Genomic DNA, 16,375 nt, shown 5'->3' on the forward strand with positions numbered 1-16,375 from the left:
AAATAAAATGATGTTTCTCAACACAGCCCTTCCATCAAATGAGCTCCCGGATCTCCGATTGCCTTGATTAAGGACCTCTAAATCAAGGAAGTGCGGCTAAAGGCCTCGACGTCTTATTGTCAGGAAACCGTTGCAGCTTTGAAATTATTATAGAATCCAGCTGTCACTTTTCCACCCAACATGCTAACCTTTACCCAACAGGCTGCCATCCAATAATCGAGTTATTTACATCAGACCCGTGAGCCTTTCTCTAAAGGGGAGTTCCTCAAGGAGTGCATGGAGACAGCAGCTATTTAAATTTAAAAAAATAAGAGGGTTGAGGGATAAATTGGGTTTATCACGCAGGACTGTGTTGAGCTGATGGAGGAATATTTAGCGCGCCAGCTCGGGCCATGGAATCCCTCGCTCACCAACGTTACCACAGATCCAGGAGCAGGTGAGAGAGGACGACCCTGGGCAGGAAGGCATTTTCTTATGCTGCATATTTCACCAGGAAGCGCTTTGACCACAAAGTGAAGCCAGTTATAAAACTTGATTCAAACAAGGGGACTTCAGCATCGTCACTTAATTCAATTTCTTGAAGAAGCTGAGGCCAATCACCAAGACACCCTAACCCTAACCCCCGAACCCTAACCCACCACTCCGATGACCGCTGGTTAAGTTTGGGGACAGGGTGTCAACGAGTGTGGGAGCTGAAACAGGAAGAAGGCTGACAATTATCCTGAGATGAATGACAGGTTGGCTTTTGATTTTCCCAGGTACGGGAGGCTGACTCCATCGCTACTTTTAAGATCAGACTTAAAACCTCCTCTTTGAAAAAGCTTATTGTTACTAATTCAGTAGTTCCAGTTACTATCATAGACAGACAGATTATGATACTTAGGGGGTCGTCTAATCGTTAGGTCACATCTTAGTTATGCTGTTATAGGCCGAGGCTGCCGGGGTCCAGAAACAAGATCACCTGACAGGCCTCTGTCACTCCACTGGGTCATGGTTTCCTGTCCTCCCCTCCCCTCCCCTCCCCTCTCCTCTCCTCTCCTCTCCCTTTCCCCCCTTCCCTCTCCTCTCCTTGATATGTGTCCACCAGCCAAAACGTTTGCCCACCCTGGGTTAGACTCACAGGTTAGGGTTAGGGTTAAATTAGCCTTAGGGTTAGGGTTAGGTTTAAATTAGGCTTAGCGTTAGGAGAAGGTTGAGGTTAGGGTTCAGGGTTCAGGGCTTAGGGCTAGGATAGGGGAATGTACCCTGCCTCCTATATGAGACAGGTAGAGCATGGTCCTCCACCCAACAGACCTCCCATAACCAGGGTTATTGGGTGTTGACGGGCACGCTGGCGGCTCTGCCATAGTAAGTATAAATGTTTTAAAACTAAAAGTGCTTTCCAAAAAAATGGGAAAGGAAGAGGGTTTTTTTTTTTTTTTAAGGTTTTGTGCTTTTTTTCGAAAAGGTAAGTAAATTAAATCCAAAATTGAATAAAGGCATTCAATAACTAAAGAGTGTGGACGTTTGGACCCGGTGTGGGTCTCCTTCCGGCCAGGCACACTCAATAAGCCAAAGCCGTTGGCGGTGTGGAGTTCGGCCCACGTCGGCGTTAATTGCTAATTAGTTGCAGCCTTTGCTAATTAGTTGCAGCCTTTGGCGGCAGTGGCGCTGCCCTTAAAAGGAGGCTGGGGGGCAGCTTCCGGGTGCAGCTCACCTGGTCGGCGCACCTGGCTGCCGTACGGGCGGCTCGTGCTACCGTGTACGTGGCGGGGTCTCCTCTCTTCATCAGAGTTGGGGAGCGTCTCAGAGATCAGCTGTTCGGCCATGATCGATAACGCCACGGTGGCGCGGCGTGCGTGTTCCTCGCCCTGGGAGGATTCTCCCTCACCTGTCGGTATGTAGTGGCTGCTCTTTTTTCCCATAGCTGGGAATTATTGGGACTATAACTGTTCCTTATGGCAGGAGGACTGTGACGACTCTGGCGCGCCCTCCTCTCGCCGTTGTTGGCCCCCTGCTGGTTTGCCACCCGCGTCCACGGCCCATCGCGCACAGCTTCATCCTTGAGCTGTGCGTTAGCGTGCGGGACAGGTATGATTGTGCGTGGCACAAGTTTTGAAGTGAGTAAATTGCGCCTCCTAGGAGGAACAGGATCCCTTTTTCTTGGCTTCATGTTGTGTTTGGGGTTGGCTTGTGTTTCCTTATTGTGGGTTTAATTAATATGCGTACATGTTCCACTTCCTAATTAGTTACTGATCATCCTACCCGGTGTGGGGTGGGTTTTTAGCAACTAGTGTTGGAGAAAATATCCAGAAATAAAATGATTCTTTGTACATTGGACTACTGTCCTACCCTCATTAGTAACGACCTTTGCTTTAACCATCTCTCCAGGTGGAGTTCCTGGGGGGTATTTATGTAGGGAGTCATACTGAATCTAAATAAAACCTAATATACTGAGTCTTTGGGGTAAGGCCACAGTGATGAGACTTGGCCGTTTATACAGTTTTTGCTGTGACATCTATTTTTTTCTTTAACCTGCTTGATACCAAATGAAATTAACTTTAATGCATTTTTAACCCAATATGTACCAAACTTGGTATTTAACAATTTTGTGTTAACCTCCATAAATAAAATGAATTGTCAAATTGTTATAAGTTACTGTGGGGGGATAATGAATGTATATATTCTCTTTGGCTATCTTTTGACATGTATCTGTTTATGATTGAGATTCAGTATAATCCACATAACCATAACCCTGTAGATGCAGTTGGGGAGAGCAGAGCAGAATGTAAATCTGAGTGGACTGTAGGGGGGTGGAACAGGAGTGCTCAAGGCGTGATCTAGGGAGTTCTTGGTGGGGACAAAGCTCCCCAAAGCTGGAATGGTGCCAAATAAGGTAACAAAAGTGGAAGGTGCTGGTATAGTTTCTTCGTCGCGTTCTTGTTTCTTGATTTCAGTTGTGCCCCCCCCCCCAACAGTGTGTGTAGTTGTCTATGAGGCCCCAGCTGGTAATAAAGTTCTCAGTTCTCTAATAACTGATCTCAACCCTTGGCTTTGTTTACTCCGTGCTGAAAACCTAAAGTATATTGTCTCACAACATTAGCCAGGGGCGTGGGGTTCAGGGTTTGGACTGAAACATTATTGCACTGGCCTGATTGGAACGATGAGGGAGGGGAGGCCAAGGTCCCTTGCCTGCCATGGTTTGGGGTCCAAGACCAGGCCCAGACTAAAAGAGGGAAGAGTGCAAAATTCCCCAGTCAGCAAAGATTTTGGGAATGTGGTGAGTAGGCAATGGAGACTTGTGTGTTGACATGATCTTGTTGTGGTTTTTTTTCTCCATATCTAATTACTTTAACAAACTTGCACTTTTCTTAAGTTGGAGTGCCAATGGGTTAATGTAGAGTTGCCGCAACAAAGTTGAATGATGAGTCGGGGTCAGCTGGTTCACGGTCCAATGATGGTTTATTGATTCACAATTCACCATGCATGAGAAGTAGCCCGGGCTAAGTCTGGAAACTAGTGCGAAATCTCCAGCTTTTATACACTTTGGAGCCTGGGTTTACTCCTTCTCATTATGCAATTTTTCCTGTTTTCCACCGTTAGGTATTTATCATTCTTATCAGAGGCTAAATGTGCTTTTAATTTTTTTTTTTTGTTTTTTTAAAAACGGGCAATCTCTTATGTGGACAACCTCTTGTCCTTGTACCACCGTGTGTGGTAAGGCAAGGCTGTGGTTCTGTGAGAAGATGCAGATGGAGGCCATCAGCTGTAGCTGTGGCAAGATGGCAGAGATGTGTGGGTCTGGGCCTCCACCTGGATTCCCCTCAGTGTCGGTAGATGGGTAAGGGGTGTTGGGGTTCAGGGTTTGGTTTGAAACATTATTGCACTGGCCTACTAATTGGAATGATGGAAGAGTGTGGAGGCCCCCCAGGTGGTCCCCACTGCCAGGGATCAGGGTTTGAGACCAGGCCCAGATGCAACAAGGGAAGAGAGCAGAACCCCCAGTTGGACAATAAATCAACTGATTCAATAAAAGTTAGATGCCCAATTTTATTAGAAAAGGAAATGTATTTTTCGTAAATGTGGTATTGGGTTAAAATAAAAGCTTTAGGGTAAGAATAACTGATTAGATAAAACAATTTGTTTTTTTTGTAACTCAAAAGTAGGGTGGGGCTATCCTGGTGGGCCCTTTTTTATTTATAAAGGGGTCATATGGTTTAGGTAAATAAGAATTGGGTTCCCCCCCCCCCCCATAAGAGGTGGGTGGCTCACGGAGGGTGATTCTAGCAGTGGTCAATGAGACCATTTGGTGGTGTGCTGAACTTGGCAATCCAGATTCTTTCTGCTCTTCCTCTGTCCTCATTGTTGAATTTTTAGCCGTTTTGAGAAGTAAGCAATGAATCTAAGTTACTGCGTAGGAGATGGTTTTATTCCAGTTGGTCAGGATATGCACACGGAAGCATTCCGGAGAGATCCAAGTGTTCAGTTCTGATCTTATATAGTCGAAGGCCCGCCTCCGAGGCGCGGACACAGGACGTCTTCACATGCGCCGCAGGAGTTTGGTGCCTTCACAGCAGGTGTTCCAGCTGGCGCAAGAAGTTGAATGACTGACAATGCCCCCCCCCCCCCCCGGATCGGTGGTTGCTGTCGTGTCTGTGGTGGGTCTCAAGATGGGACACGTGGAGGGCCTCCTCCGTTGTGTCGTCTGGTGGAGGATACTTGAGGAGAGCCAGTTTTTGCTGCAGGGCTCTCTTTGTATGCTTGTCCTCTGTTTTCCTTTCCTGCTGTCGTTTGTACTGGTGATCGGTGTACTTTACCACCATGGAGTCATTATTCTGGCCATTTCAGAGGACATCGGGACATGGTCTCGAAAGAAGTCGGTCAGACCGTTTGCCATTGTGGCTCCTCCTTTCTCCAGACGAGGGAGGTGTTTCGCAGCTTCCAAGATGTCTGCGTCTGTCCAGGGCCTGTTCTGTTCTCTCATCCCCCCCTGGTGGCCATAAGGGAAAAGGATGATCTTGGGCTCACCTCACAGGCCGTACCTGAGGCTGTTGGGTGGAGTCCTTCTGGGGTGGGTAGAGGCAGAAGAGGCGCGCTCTGGGTCTGTTGGGGTGTAGGAGGCTGCGAGGGGGCAGTCGGGCTGGGTGGTGGTGGTTTCTCTCTCCCTAACCCTGTTATCACATTCGGTTTCCCAACATTTTAGCTTTTCTTCCATATCTATCATCACATAATTCTTTTGCTGATAGTTTCTTTCTGCTAATTTCATTCTTTAAATTGTCACCCACTTAATGATCTTCCCTCTGAAAACCCATACTGTTCACACCACAACTTTACATACGCACCTGTACTTAGTCATTATGTCCATTACTGGAGACAGTCGGTCCCCAGCGCCACGTTCGACTCCTACCTTACTCTGCAAGGTTCCCATGGTAACCCCTTTTTTTTATTATTTTTTTTTTCAAAATTCACAAGGATTACTTTGTTCAACAACCTGGTCTTGCCTCTTCTTGCTCACAGGATTTACACTTTGATACCTGATCTTGCCTCAATGATCTCACAGGATTTTCATATTTAAGCTGTTCAGCGGCACTCACCGGTTGGCGTCTATCCTACAGTTATTCGTTCCAAATATTAAGATAAATACGTCTTACCAATTTAAATTCAGCCGTGGAATTTGAGGAATCCTGTGACCGTCGATCGGGACCGACTGGGTCCTCAAGTTGCGGGGGTTTGAGGATGAATCGCCTTTGGATTCAGGTGGCCAGCCCCTCGGTCGGGTCCCGACGGACGTACCAGGATCCCACGTCTGACACAAAGTTTGTCATGGAATTTTTAGCCGTTTGGAGAAAACAATCTAAGTTACTCCATAGGAGATGGTTTATTCCAGTCGGTCAGGATACACACACACGGAAGCATGCAGAGAGATCTCTACTAGATGTACAGTTCTGGTCTTATACAGTCAAAGGCCCGCCTCTGAGGCACGGACACAGGACATCAACACAGTAGGTGCGTGCTGCATGCGCCGCAGGAGTTTGGTGCCTTCACAGCATGTGTTCCGGCTGACGCAAGAAGTTGAATGACTGAGAATGCCCCCCCCCTCAGTTGTTTGACATTCTTCTTTGAACCTCAGCGCGTAAATGAATGAGGAACCAAACGGACTTCATCTGCTCTCCTAATTTACATTTCAACCCTTCCTTCTGCACTCAATTTACATTTTACAATCACATTCCATTTCATCACATGGTGTTGGCTGAATAAAATCTAGAAACTGTAATGGATGATTTGGTAATGATGTAGTGCCTGCAGGGGCCTTAAGGCTGTGTGAAATCCTATAGTGTAATGTTCATTAACCATCTGTACCATCCCTCCTGTTGAGACATGGCATAGCTAACCAATGCTGCCCATTTATGCATATTCTGGGGAAGGATTGGTTTGTTGCCTATGGTTAATAGTCCTTTATCATCCAGTTTGGCTCCTCGCTTCTTCCACGTGGCCTTTTCTTTTTCTGGAGCACTTTGTTGCTGCTTTTAAAATGTAGTTTTCCGCAGATTCTAAGGTAAATGATTCCTCATTAAGAAGTGTTATTTGCTGCGGCTTTGTCATCAAAGGCATTGCCTTGAGACTGCGTCTGTTAGTATGTGCAGTGCATTTACATACAGCTATTACGTGGCTGCTGTACTGCAGCCTATTTTTTAAACACTAGAAGTCGCAGAGAGGGGCCATTTGGCGTTTACCTAAAAAACCCACGAGGGCCAATTGGCCCCAAGTCCCCCCCTGTAGACACTCATTTTGTTATGGAAATGTGGCTGTTAGTGGCACACGGCCAGAGCCACTTGAACCTGTGTGGGGGAGGGGACATACCTTACAGCTCAGGAGGTTCTTTTGAGAGCAAGCTTTAGTTGTGAGGTGGATAAATACCTCGGTGAACATAGCCATAAAGACTTAAACTGGACTATGAGCTGTATGCAGTGGAAAGGATCAACAGGAAGGAAGGGATCAACACACTGACATTTATTGTTAAAAAAACAAAACATATTTAGAAAGAATGAAAAAGCAACTTTTTCCCAGTTTTGGTGTGGAGGGTTGTTGCAGAAGTAATTGTTTTTGTGCTAATAATGGTAAAAAGAAACCCAAGCATATTTACAAAGAATGAAAAACCATGCATTATGAGTGAAATACATGTGAGCAGTCACTCACAATCCTGGCACTGCCATTGCTCCTTTGGGCATTTCCCACATGTATATCGGTAGCAGTCAACACAGCGCACAGTTGCGTGATTGTCCCTACATTTAATTTTAGCCTGACACTTGGCTCTTTTTCCTAGTTGTGATGTGGAGGGTTGTTGCTGAAATTGTTCCTTTTGGGCCTTTTTCATACCCACGTGGGTTTGAGCCAACTCTCTTGCAAGCTCCAGCAGGAAATCCACCCGTCTCTCCTGCCTCCCGGTGCATAACTGATAGAGCACGTGTGCATTCAGTGCTGCCATATCTATCATGTTATAGAACACTGCTACTGGCCAGCACCGTGTTCCTGCGCGGACAGTGTACTCTCGCACCATCTGGTCCATGACATCGACGCCGCACTTTGTTGTGTTGTAGAGTGTGATGGTGTTTGGCTTCTTTTTGGCGGTATCCCGTGTCTGAATCATGCTGCTGAGAACATATACAGTCTTCTTCCGCTTGGGCGCATACAGTCAGTGTGGCACCAGTGGTTGAAAATACTTGGGTGGTAAATTCATTGCTGTGCATCTGTCTAGTTGACGGTGGAATTTCTTGGAATCTTGTTGACTGTGCCGAGGATGGTTGTATTCCGGCTAAGTAGTTGTTTTGCAAGTGACAGTGATGTAAAGACATTGTCCGTGGTAACATTTCTGCCCTCGTCCAGGAATGGTTCCATCAGCCTCATGACTACACTCTCTCTCCCCACGAGGCCGAGTGGGGTCCTTGCCAAGATATGGGAGGATATTGCAGACGTATTTGGTTTTCAAGTCACACGCCACCCAAAACTTGATCCCAAACTTGTCTGGTTTAGATGCAATGTACTGTAGGAAACAGCAGCGAGTCTTGGACGGGAAAAGTTGTTCGTCGATGGTGATGTGTCAACCAGGGATGTAGGATGTGATGCAGTTGGTGACAAACAATCCCCATATGTTCGAAATGGCAGCAAACTTATCGGTCTGTGCTCGCTCGTTGCGGGTGTCTCTGTCATCAAAGCGCAGGTGATGCATGATGTTATGGAAACGCCCTCGGGACATGGTTTCGATCTGTGGGCTTCCCAGGTTTTTTGACCAGCAGTCACGCAGTGATGGCACCCTGAAGATTGCCTGCATGATGGTGATGGAAATAAATGCCATTAGTTCAGGGAGGCCCATGAACCAATCCACATGCTCCGTTTGCTTTGCATGTTGAACTGTACAGTCTCAAATGATACCAAGCATGTCCAGAGTGATGAAACACAGGAAGCTCTGAAGACTACTTGTGACTGACCTCCTGGCCTCAGCTGTTGGCTCTCCATCTGCGTTGTATGGCAATGAAATGTGGACCCGTTCCCACCTGTTCTTCATGCCATACTGTGCCGTCTTTCGCAGTCTGTCACATCAGTCCCCAGCCGAGCTCTTTTTTGGTTGGGGAGCAGTCTCATCTGTAGTGTGGGGGGGGGGAAATGGAATTATGAGCAATGGGAAAGTCAAATGATATCACAAATGCAAGCATAGAAGCTAATAATAATCCCAGAACATCTCAAATAGGTTGGCTGAGGTGCAGACACCTCAGGAGAAGTGGAATCAAACAAAACTGACGGCAGTCCGCACTCAGAAACAAAATGGAGGCTCTATTCACATGGTGCTATATTTTCCAACTTCACTGAAATGAAATGTAAAATATGAAATGATCTTACCTGAAGACAACTGAGACCACTCTGAGTCTGAATCCATCTGAAGGTTGATGTCTTTTCCATCCGAGTCGCAAGGGTTTGCTCCACCCAGGATCATTTCCAATGCCTGTTGAATGTTGATTCTCTGCATCTTCGTTCCTTGGAGAGGAGCTTTTCACCACAAAATTCTTGAGGGAACTGAAGCGATGGTCCATGTGCACTGAGGTATTTATCCATCAAACAATTGTCTGGTTGCAGTCTGAGTCGTTATGGTCACATGGGACATTCACAGGTTCACATTTTAGAATAGAATGTGTTTTTATTCCTCATTCTCACCTTCACACACAAGGTGTGACCCCCCCACCCCACACTGCCACTAACAGCCTCATTACCATAACAGAATGAGTGATTAGTGTATTCGGGAAAAGTGGTCGGGCCAAATGGCCCCATGTGGGTCTTCTACGTAGACAGAAAAATGCTGGGACTTCTAGTGTAAACGGTTCTGCATGCATGACCAGTTTGAGGTGCGTCGCTGGATGAGTCGGCAACCATGCTTTAAGGGGAATATGCCACACCTGGAACTGATCATTAAAATCAACCTCAGGCTGCTCCAGTGTTTTGGGTCACATCCCAAGTCTTGCCATCTTTTCTTAAGTGGTTTAGCAATAAAACGTGGTACAGAACCTGACACTTTGAATAGCGCTGCTGCTTCGGCCGAAAGGCTTCCTGCCGTGCAGACGGCTGTCTGACCACACACATAGATGCATAATTACAATCATTTGTGGATCTTTAGGTTTAACAAACTGCTCTGCATGGCTTAATGTGCCTTGTCTGATTTACAGATCTCACCAATGCGCTCCACGTGCATGGTTAAATGCAAGTCAGCTTGATTGTGGAGCTGGGCTTCAGGCTGTAAGTATGACAGAGCTTTACCATATATCATAGTGATTGGCTCAGAGAATGGAGGGGGCTGCTTTTCAGGAATGTCAAGTGACCAAAATTTACTGCACTTCTCTCCTCCTTACCCACAAATCAACCATTCTATCTACAGACCACATCCCTTCGGCTGTGGTACGAATCATCAACTGGAGCTGAGAGATAAGATCTCTTCCTAATAGATTTATGGGACATGTGGTGGAGATCACAAAAGGAGCTTTAAGTGTGAATCCACTTACAGGGTCACAAACATCTACAGGAACTGACATTCTTTAGTTAAGAGACCATTTGCTGATCTCAATCTGTGTAGAGGTTGGCTTCAGGGCTATTGGATCTCTAATTACTGATTTACCTGCACCCGTATCTACTAAGAATGTTAAAGAATTGCCTAACACGGTCAGTTGTATTTCTGGTTTGCCTTCAGCAAACAGGAAGATGGTTTCTAAGTCATCTCTTTCAAATTGGTCAAATTTTGTGCTCTGATTTCATTTGTGACATCTTTTTCCGGTTCTAGTCATTGCTGGGGTGGATTAGAACCTTGCTGCTGTCTATTGTATCTCTGGTCACGTTTCTTTCTGCAGTCACGTTCCCAGTGTCCATAATTTTTAGGGTTGGTGACACTGATCATTTCACAGGAATTGCCTCGCCCGTGCCCTCAGCTTGGGATGTTGTTGTTTTTCCTCTATATCTAATTGCTTTAATAAACTTGCGCTTTTCTGAAGTCAGAATGCCTGTGCCAATGAGTTGATGTAGAGTTGCCGCAACAAAGTCGAATGATGAGTCGGGGTCAGCTGGTTCACGGTCCAATGATTTATTGATGATTCACAATTCACCATGCATGAGAAGTAGCCCGGGCTAAGTCTGGAAAACTAGTGAGAAATCTCCAGCTTTTATACAGTTTGGAGCCTGGGTTTACTCCTCCCCGGGCTCCTCCTTCTCATTATGCAATTTTTTCATTCTTATCAGAGGCTAAAAGTGCTTTTCCATATTTTAAAATGGGTAATCTCTTGCTTACATGGACAACCTCTTGTCCTTGTACCACGCCTCTGAAACCCCCTGTCTCATCAACATTTTTAGGCCTTTAACATTTTTCTGCCCAGTAAGCATAATAGAAAACTTTTACAATCGTACAGGGGTTGATCAAAATTGATTAGGCACTTAGTCTGGATAATCATTGATCGGACACCAATCGGATGATCTCTTGACCTGCCTGACCATGCTTACACAGGCTTTTAGAAACCTTGACTACAGGGACAGGGTTGGCATTGAAAACATGCCTGGGAATTCGTTCTTACTCTTTTGGCATTGTCTTTCAGCATGTTCATAGCGGTTTAGGGTACAGGTTCCAAAATCAACTGTGTCTCTACCCAGGTTTTCATCTGATTTTGATCCCCCATGTAATAGCTTGCTTTAACTGCTGTTGGTAGGGACCTTCTGGTTCTTCCGCATATGTAATTCCACTATTTTTCCGGAACACATTTTTCATTCTCATACTATAGTCTTCAAAACTTGTCAGTCTTGTCTCGTGGCCGTAATGGCGCTGTAGTCAGCTCGTCTGTTAAAAGTAGTTCGCATGCGCTCGTACAGTCTGTCATTTAGTTCTCAATCAAACTTAGTCATCCACAGTTGGTGGTGTAAACATGAATCTGGGTATTTGTCTTCCATGTGTTTACATGATGCGGGGATTTCAAATTCACCTTTTGTGGAATGTTGGTTGCCCATGTGTGCCCCTTATTCAGATTCAGGTCCTTTATTGTCCCACATGGGGAAATTTACAGTGCAAGAGCACAGAGGAAAAATAAGAAAATGGAATAGAATTTGGAATATACAAAGAGGATGTATATTTACAATAATCCAGATAAATGGATACTTGGCCCCTGTATATCTGTACATAGTACAGAGGGTGAATACAATATACAAATCTGAATATGTAATATTCAGATTTTGTATTGTGTTAGCAGGCGTTATGTATGTTGTGTGGTCTGACAGCAGCCGGCAGAAAGATCTGCAATACCTCTCCTTCACCCAGCGAGGGTGTAGCAGCAGCTCCCTGAAGGAGCTGCCCAGTGCTGTCAGGGTGTCCTGTAGGGGGGGACGTGTTTAACATGGATGATGAGTCCCAGTGCTGGCAAGATTGTGAGAGAGCCCACTCCCTTGACCGAAAAGCAACCCCACACATGAATGGTCTCAGGATGCTTCACTGTTGGCATGAGACAAGACCGATGGTAGCGCTCACCTCGTCTTCTCCGAACAAGCCTTCTTCCAGATGCCCCAAACAATCGGAAAGGGGATTCATCAGAGAAAATGACTTTACCCCAGTCCTCAGCAGTCCAGTCCTTGTAACTTCTGCAGAATATCAGTCTGTCCCTGATGTTTTTGCTGGAGAGAAGTGGCTTCTTTGCTGCCCTCCTTGACACCAGGCCTTCCTCCAAAAGTCTTCGCCTTACTGTGCGTGCAGATGCACTCACACCTGCCTGCTGCCATTTCTGAGCAAGCTCTGTACTGGTGGTGGCCCGATCCCGTAGCTGAAACAACTTCAGGAGACGGTCCTGCCGCTTGCTGGACTTTCTTGGGCGCCCTGGAGCCTGTTTGGCATCAATTGAACTTTCTTGATAATCATATAGACGGTTGACTGAGGTGCAATCTTACTCGCTGCAATAAACTTCCCCGTTAGGCCCTTTTTGTGCAATGCAATGATGGCTGCACATGTTTCCTTGCTGGTAACCATGACTAACAGATGAGGAACAAGTGTCAAGTCACTCAATCCTGAGATTGGTCTCCAGCCTTGTCCTCATGAATACCCACACCTGTGTTAATGTGTGTGACACCTGTGTTTCATTGAAATTGTTAGCTGGTCCTTTTGTGGCAGGGCTGAAATGCAGTGGAAATGTGGTTTTAGTGATAAAGTTCATTTTCAAGGCAAATGGGGACTATGCAAATAATTGCAGTGGAGTGGATCACTCCTCATAACATTCTGGAGTATATACAAATTTCCATTATTAAAAATTGAAACTGCAGACTTTGTATAAATAGTTGTCACTCAAAACTTTTGGCCATGACTGTACAGATGATAGAGTGCATGAGTGCACAGGACAGGTTTAAACAGTAGCTATGTTGGTTACTAAGCTAGTGAGTTGTTTAAACTGCTGTAGTGAGGTGTGTAAGGGTCAGCAGGAGTTCAACAGGGACACCGCTCTGGGGAAGAAGCTGTTCCTCGGTCTACTGGTCTGAGTCCTGAGGGTTCTGTAGCGCCTCCCGGAGGGCAGGAGGGAAAATAGTGTGTGGGCCGGGTGGGAGGAGTCCTTGAGTATGCTGCGTGCTCGATGCAGGCAGCGCTTCCTCTGGACATCTCCGATGGCAGGGAGTGTAGTCCTTGTGATGCGTTGGGCAGTTTTCACCACCCTCTGCAAGGCCTTGTGCTCAGCGGTAGTGCAGCTTCCATACCAGACTGACACAGTTGGTCAGGATGCTTTCTATCGCACAGCGATAGAAGTTCACCAGGACAGCCGAGGATAGCTGGATCTTAAGTGTCCTCAGGAAGAAGAGGCACTGGTGAGCCTTCTTGATGATGCTGGAGGTGTTTGTGGTCCAGGACAGGTCCTCTGAGATGTGGGTCCCCAGGAACTTGAAGCTGGAGACACGCTCGACGGCCATCCCGTTGATGTGGATGGGGTCCTGTGTGCCTCCTCTTGCTTTCCTGAAGTCCACGATGAGCTCCTTGGTCTTGCTGGTGTTGAGGACCAAGTTATTGTTAGCGCACCATGTGGTCAGGCGCTCTACCTCCCCTCTGTAGGCTGTCTCGTCGTTGCTGATGAGACCGATCACTGTTGTGTCATCTGCAAACTTGATGATGGAGTTGGATCCATGTACAGGTCTGCAGTCGTAGGTGAATAGAGTAGAGGAACGGGCTCAGCACACAGCCTTGTGGCACACTGGTGCTGAGTGTGATGGTGGTGGAGCAGCTGTGACCTGACTTAACATGCTGTGGTCTGTCGGTCAGGAAGTCCAGAGTCCAGTTGCAGAGGGAGGGGTTGATGCCCAGGTCTCCAAGTTTGGTGATCAGCTTGGAGGGGACGACGGTGTTGAAAGCTGAGCTGAAGACAGCAATCGTGCATAAGTGTTCGTGTTGTCCAGGTGTGTGAGCAGAGTGAGACTGCATCATCTATGCTCCTGTTGCTGCGGTAGGCAAACTGGTGTGGATCGAGTGTGGTTGGGAGGCAGTCCTTCAGGTGAGCCAGGACCAGCCGCTCAAAGCACTTCATAATGATGGGGGTGAGTGCTACCGGGCGGTAGTCATTGAGGCAGGTTGGTCTGGAATGCTTCGGAACTGGGACGATAGTTGTGGCCTTGAAGCAAGACGGGACCACTACGTGGGCGAGGGACAGATTGAAGATGTCCGTAAAAATCCCGGCGAGCTGTTCTGCGCATGCCCTGAGCACACGTCCAGGGATGCCATCAGGACCAGCAGCCTTGCGTGGATTGATCCGGTTGAGGGCTGTGTAGACGGCGGTAGATGATAGTGTGATGGGTTGGTGGTCTGCTGGGAGAGGGGTCCTAGTGGCAGTGTCTGTCGTGGATTTTCCCCTACACTAATACACTCAATCTTTATGTTTTCATTAAGTCAATATACCTATGCCAGTGCCAATGAATTGAGGTGTGGGGATACCGCAACAAAGTCGAATGATGAGTCAGGGTCAGCTGGTTCACGATCCAAACAATGGTTTATTGTTGATCCACAATTCACCATGCATGAGAAGTAGCCCGGGCTAAGTCTGAAGTCTGACAAGAATCACCCCTCTTTTATACTATTCGGAGTCTGGGGCTTACTCCGCCCCGGACTCCCTCATTTGGTTAGCTTTCCTTACTCATTTTCCACCTTTAAGTACTATTTAACATACCTATCAGAGGTCAGGTGTACCCTACAGGATTTTTTTTAAAAGCAGACATCTCCTTATTCAACCAGACCACACCTCGGCTACCCTCCTACTTTTCTATTAACCCATTGTTATCTTCAGCATGTTTTCAAACAGGGATACATATACATGGTAATTTACCACAGAGTTCAAATAGTGACATGCACTTACTTCCGGTAATCAATCAGTAATAGTGATGGCTCGTACATCTGGTAAAAGTCACACATAGATTATATCAATTCTCTAAGTACGCTTTATGGTAGGCTAAGTATGGGTTACACACAGGTTATATTGGCCCTCTACCTTATATATGTAATTTTAAGCACTCAGCTGCCCTAATCACAAGGCCTACTCACTAGGTCAAAAGGTAAATATTGGAACCACACATTTTGCCTCTGAGGCGTCCCTCTGATGCCGGATGCCTTCTACCCTTCTTCACTACATGTCCTTGTCGTCCTTTTCAAAGCGAGCATAGAAGGTATTAAGCTCGTTCAGGAAGGTGGTGTCCATGACTGTGGGGCTGGAGTTGTTGGGTTTGTAGTCGGTGATGGCCTGGATGCCTTGCCACATACGCCTGGGGTCAGAGCTGGAAAAGTGACCCTCAATCTTGCGTTTGTAGGTGTGCTTGGCCTTTTTGATGCCCCTCCTCAGGTTAGTCCTGGCTGTGCTGTAGGCCTGGGCTTCTCCTGATCTGAAGGCAGTGTTGCGCGCCTTCAGCAGGAGCCGCACCTCCTTGTTCATCCATGGCTTCTGATTGGGGTATGTGGTGGTTATGCTGTCGGTGGTGGTGATGTGGTCCGGAACAGTGCGGTGAAATTGTCAATGTCGTGTGTGTGTGTGAGCCACGGCTGCCCTGAGGCGTAAACATACTCCAGTCCGTGTGTTGAAACCTGTCCTGGAGTACGGAGTCTGCTCCCGCCGGCCACACCTTGATGGTCTTCATCGATGGCCTGACGCGGTTGATGAGGGGTGAATACTTGGGGGTGAGGAACAAAGGTGGTCTGATTGTCCTAGGTGGGGGAGGGGTGTTGCCATATAGGCACCAGCCATGTTTGTGTAGACATGGTCCAGTTTTGTTTCCTCTTGTATTGCAGGAAACATGTTGGTGGAATTTTGGAAGCACAGTTTTTAAGTTTGAATGATTGAAGTCACCCGCAACAATAAATGCAGCCTCCGGGTGGGCGGACTGTTGTTGGCTAATAGCCGCATGAAGTTCATTCATCGCAAGAGTGGCATTAGCATCCGGGGGAATGTAAGCTGCTGTTATGACGGATGTGAATTCCCGAGGCAGATAAAACGGTCTACATTTAACCATTAAAAACTCCACGTTGGCTGAGCAGTGTCTCCTCAGAGTAGCGGAGTCGGTGCACCAGGTCTTGTTGATGTAGATGCATAACCCCCCACCTCTGGTCTTACCGGAGTCGTCAGCTGTCCCGTCTGCCTGATGTGTGGAGCGCCCGGTTAGCCCGATGGCTGTGTCCGGTATGCCACTGTTTAGCCAAGTTTCCGTGAGAATCATGGCATTGCAGTCCGAGAGTCTCACTGTGGTTGAGTCGGAGACATAATTCATCCATTTTGTTTACCAAAGACAGTACGTTGGCGAGGAAAATGCTGGGAAGAGAGCTGATGCGGTGTTAGCCTTAGCTTAGCTCTTAGCCCTCCGCGCTTCCCCCTCT

At 47.0% G+C, this 16,375-nt stretch overlaps 1 protein-coding gene across 3 annotated transcripts in view; it reads left to right on the forward strand.

Moving 5' to 3' along the window:
* Window positions 1–1,584: 1,584 nt before the first annotated feature.
* ora2 (olfactory receptor class A related 2) overlaps window positions 1,585–16,375 on the forward strand; it is a 60,200-nt gene continuing 45,409 nt past the window's right edge. The window contains exons 1-2 of one of the 3 annotated variants that reach the window (XM_029829643.1): window positions 1,585–1,876; window positions 1,945–2,070. The gene's annotated coding sequence lies outside the window, so the exon portion shown is untranslated. The remainder of the gene's footprint in view (window positions 1,877–1,944; window positions 2,071–16,375) is intronic. The other 2 variants (XM_029829644.1, XM_029829646.1) reach the window with 2 other exon arrangements.

The sequence above is a fragment of the Takifugu rubripes genome, chromosome 21 (genome assembly GCF_901000725.2).
Source record: "Takifugu rubripes chromosome 21, fTakRub1.2, whole genome shotgun sequence".
In the NCBI taxonomy this organism is placed as follows: Eukaryota; Metazoa; Chordata; class Actinopteri; order Tetraodontiformes; family Tetraodontidae; genus Takifugu; species Takifugu rubripes.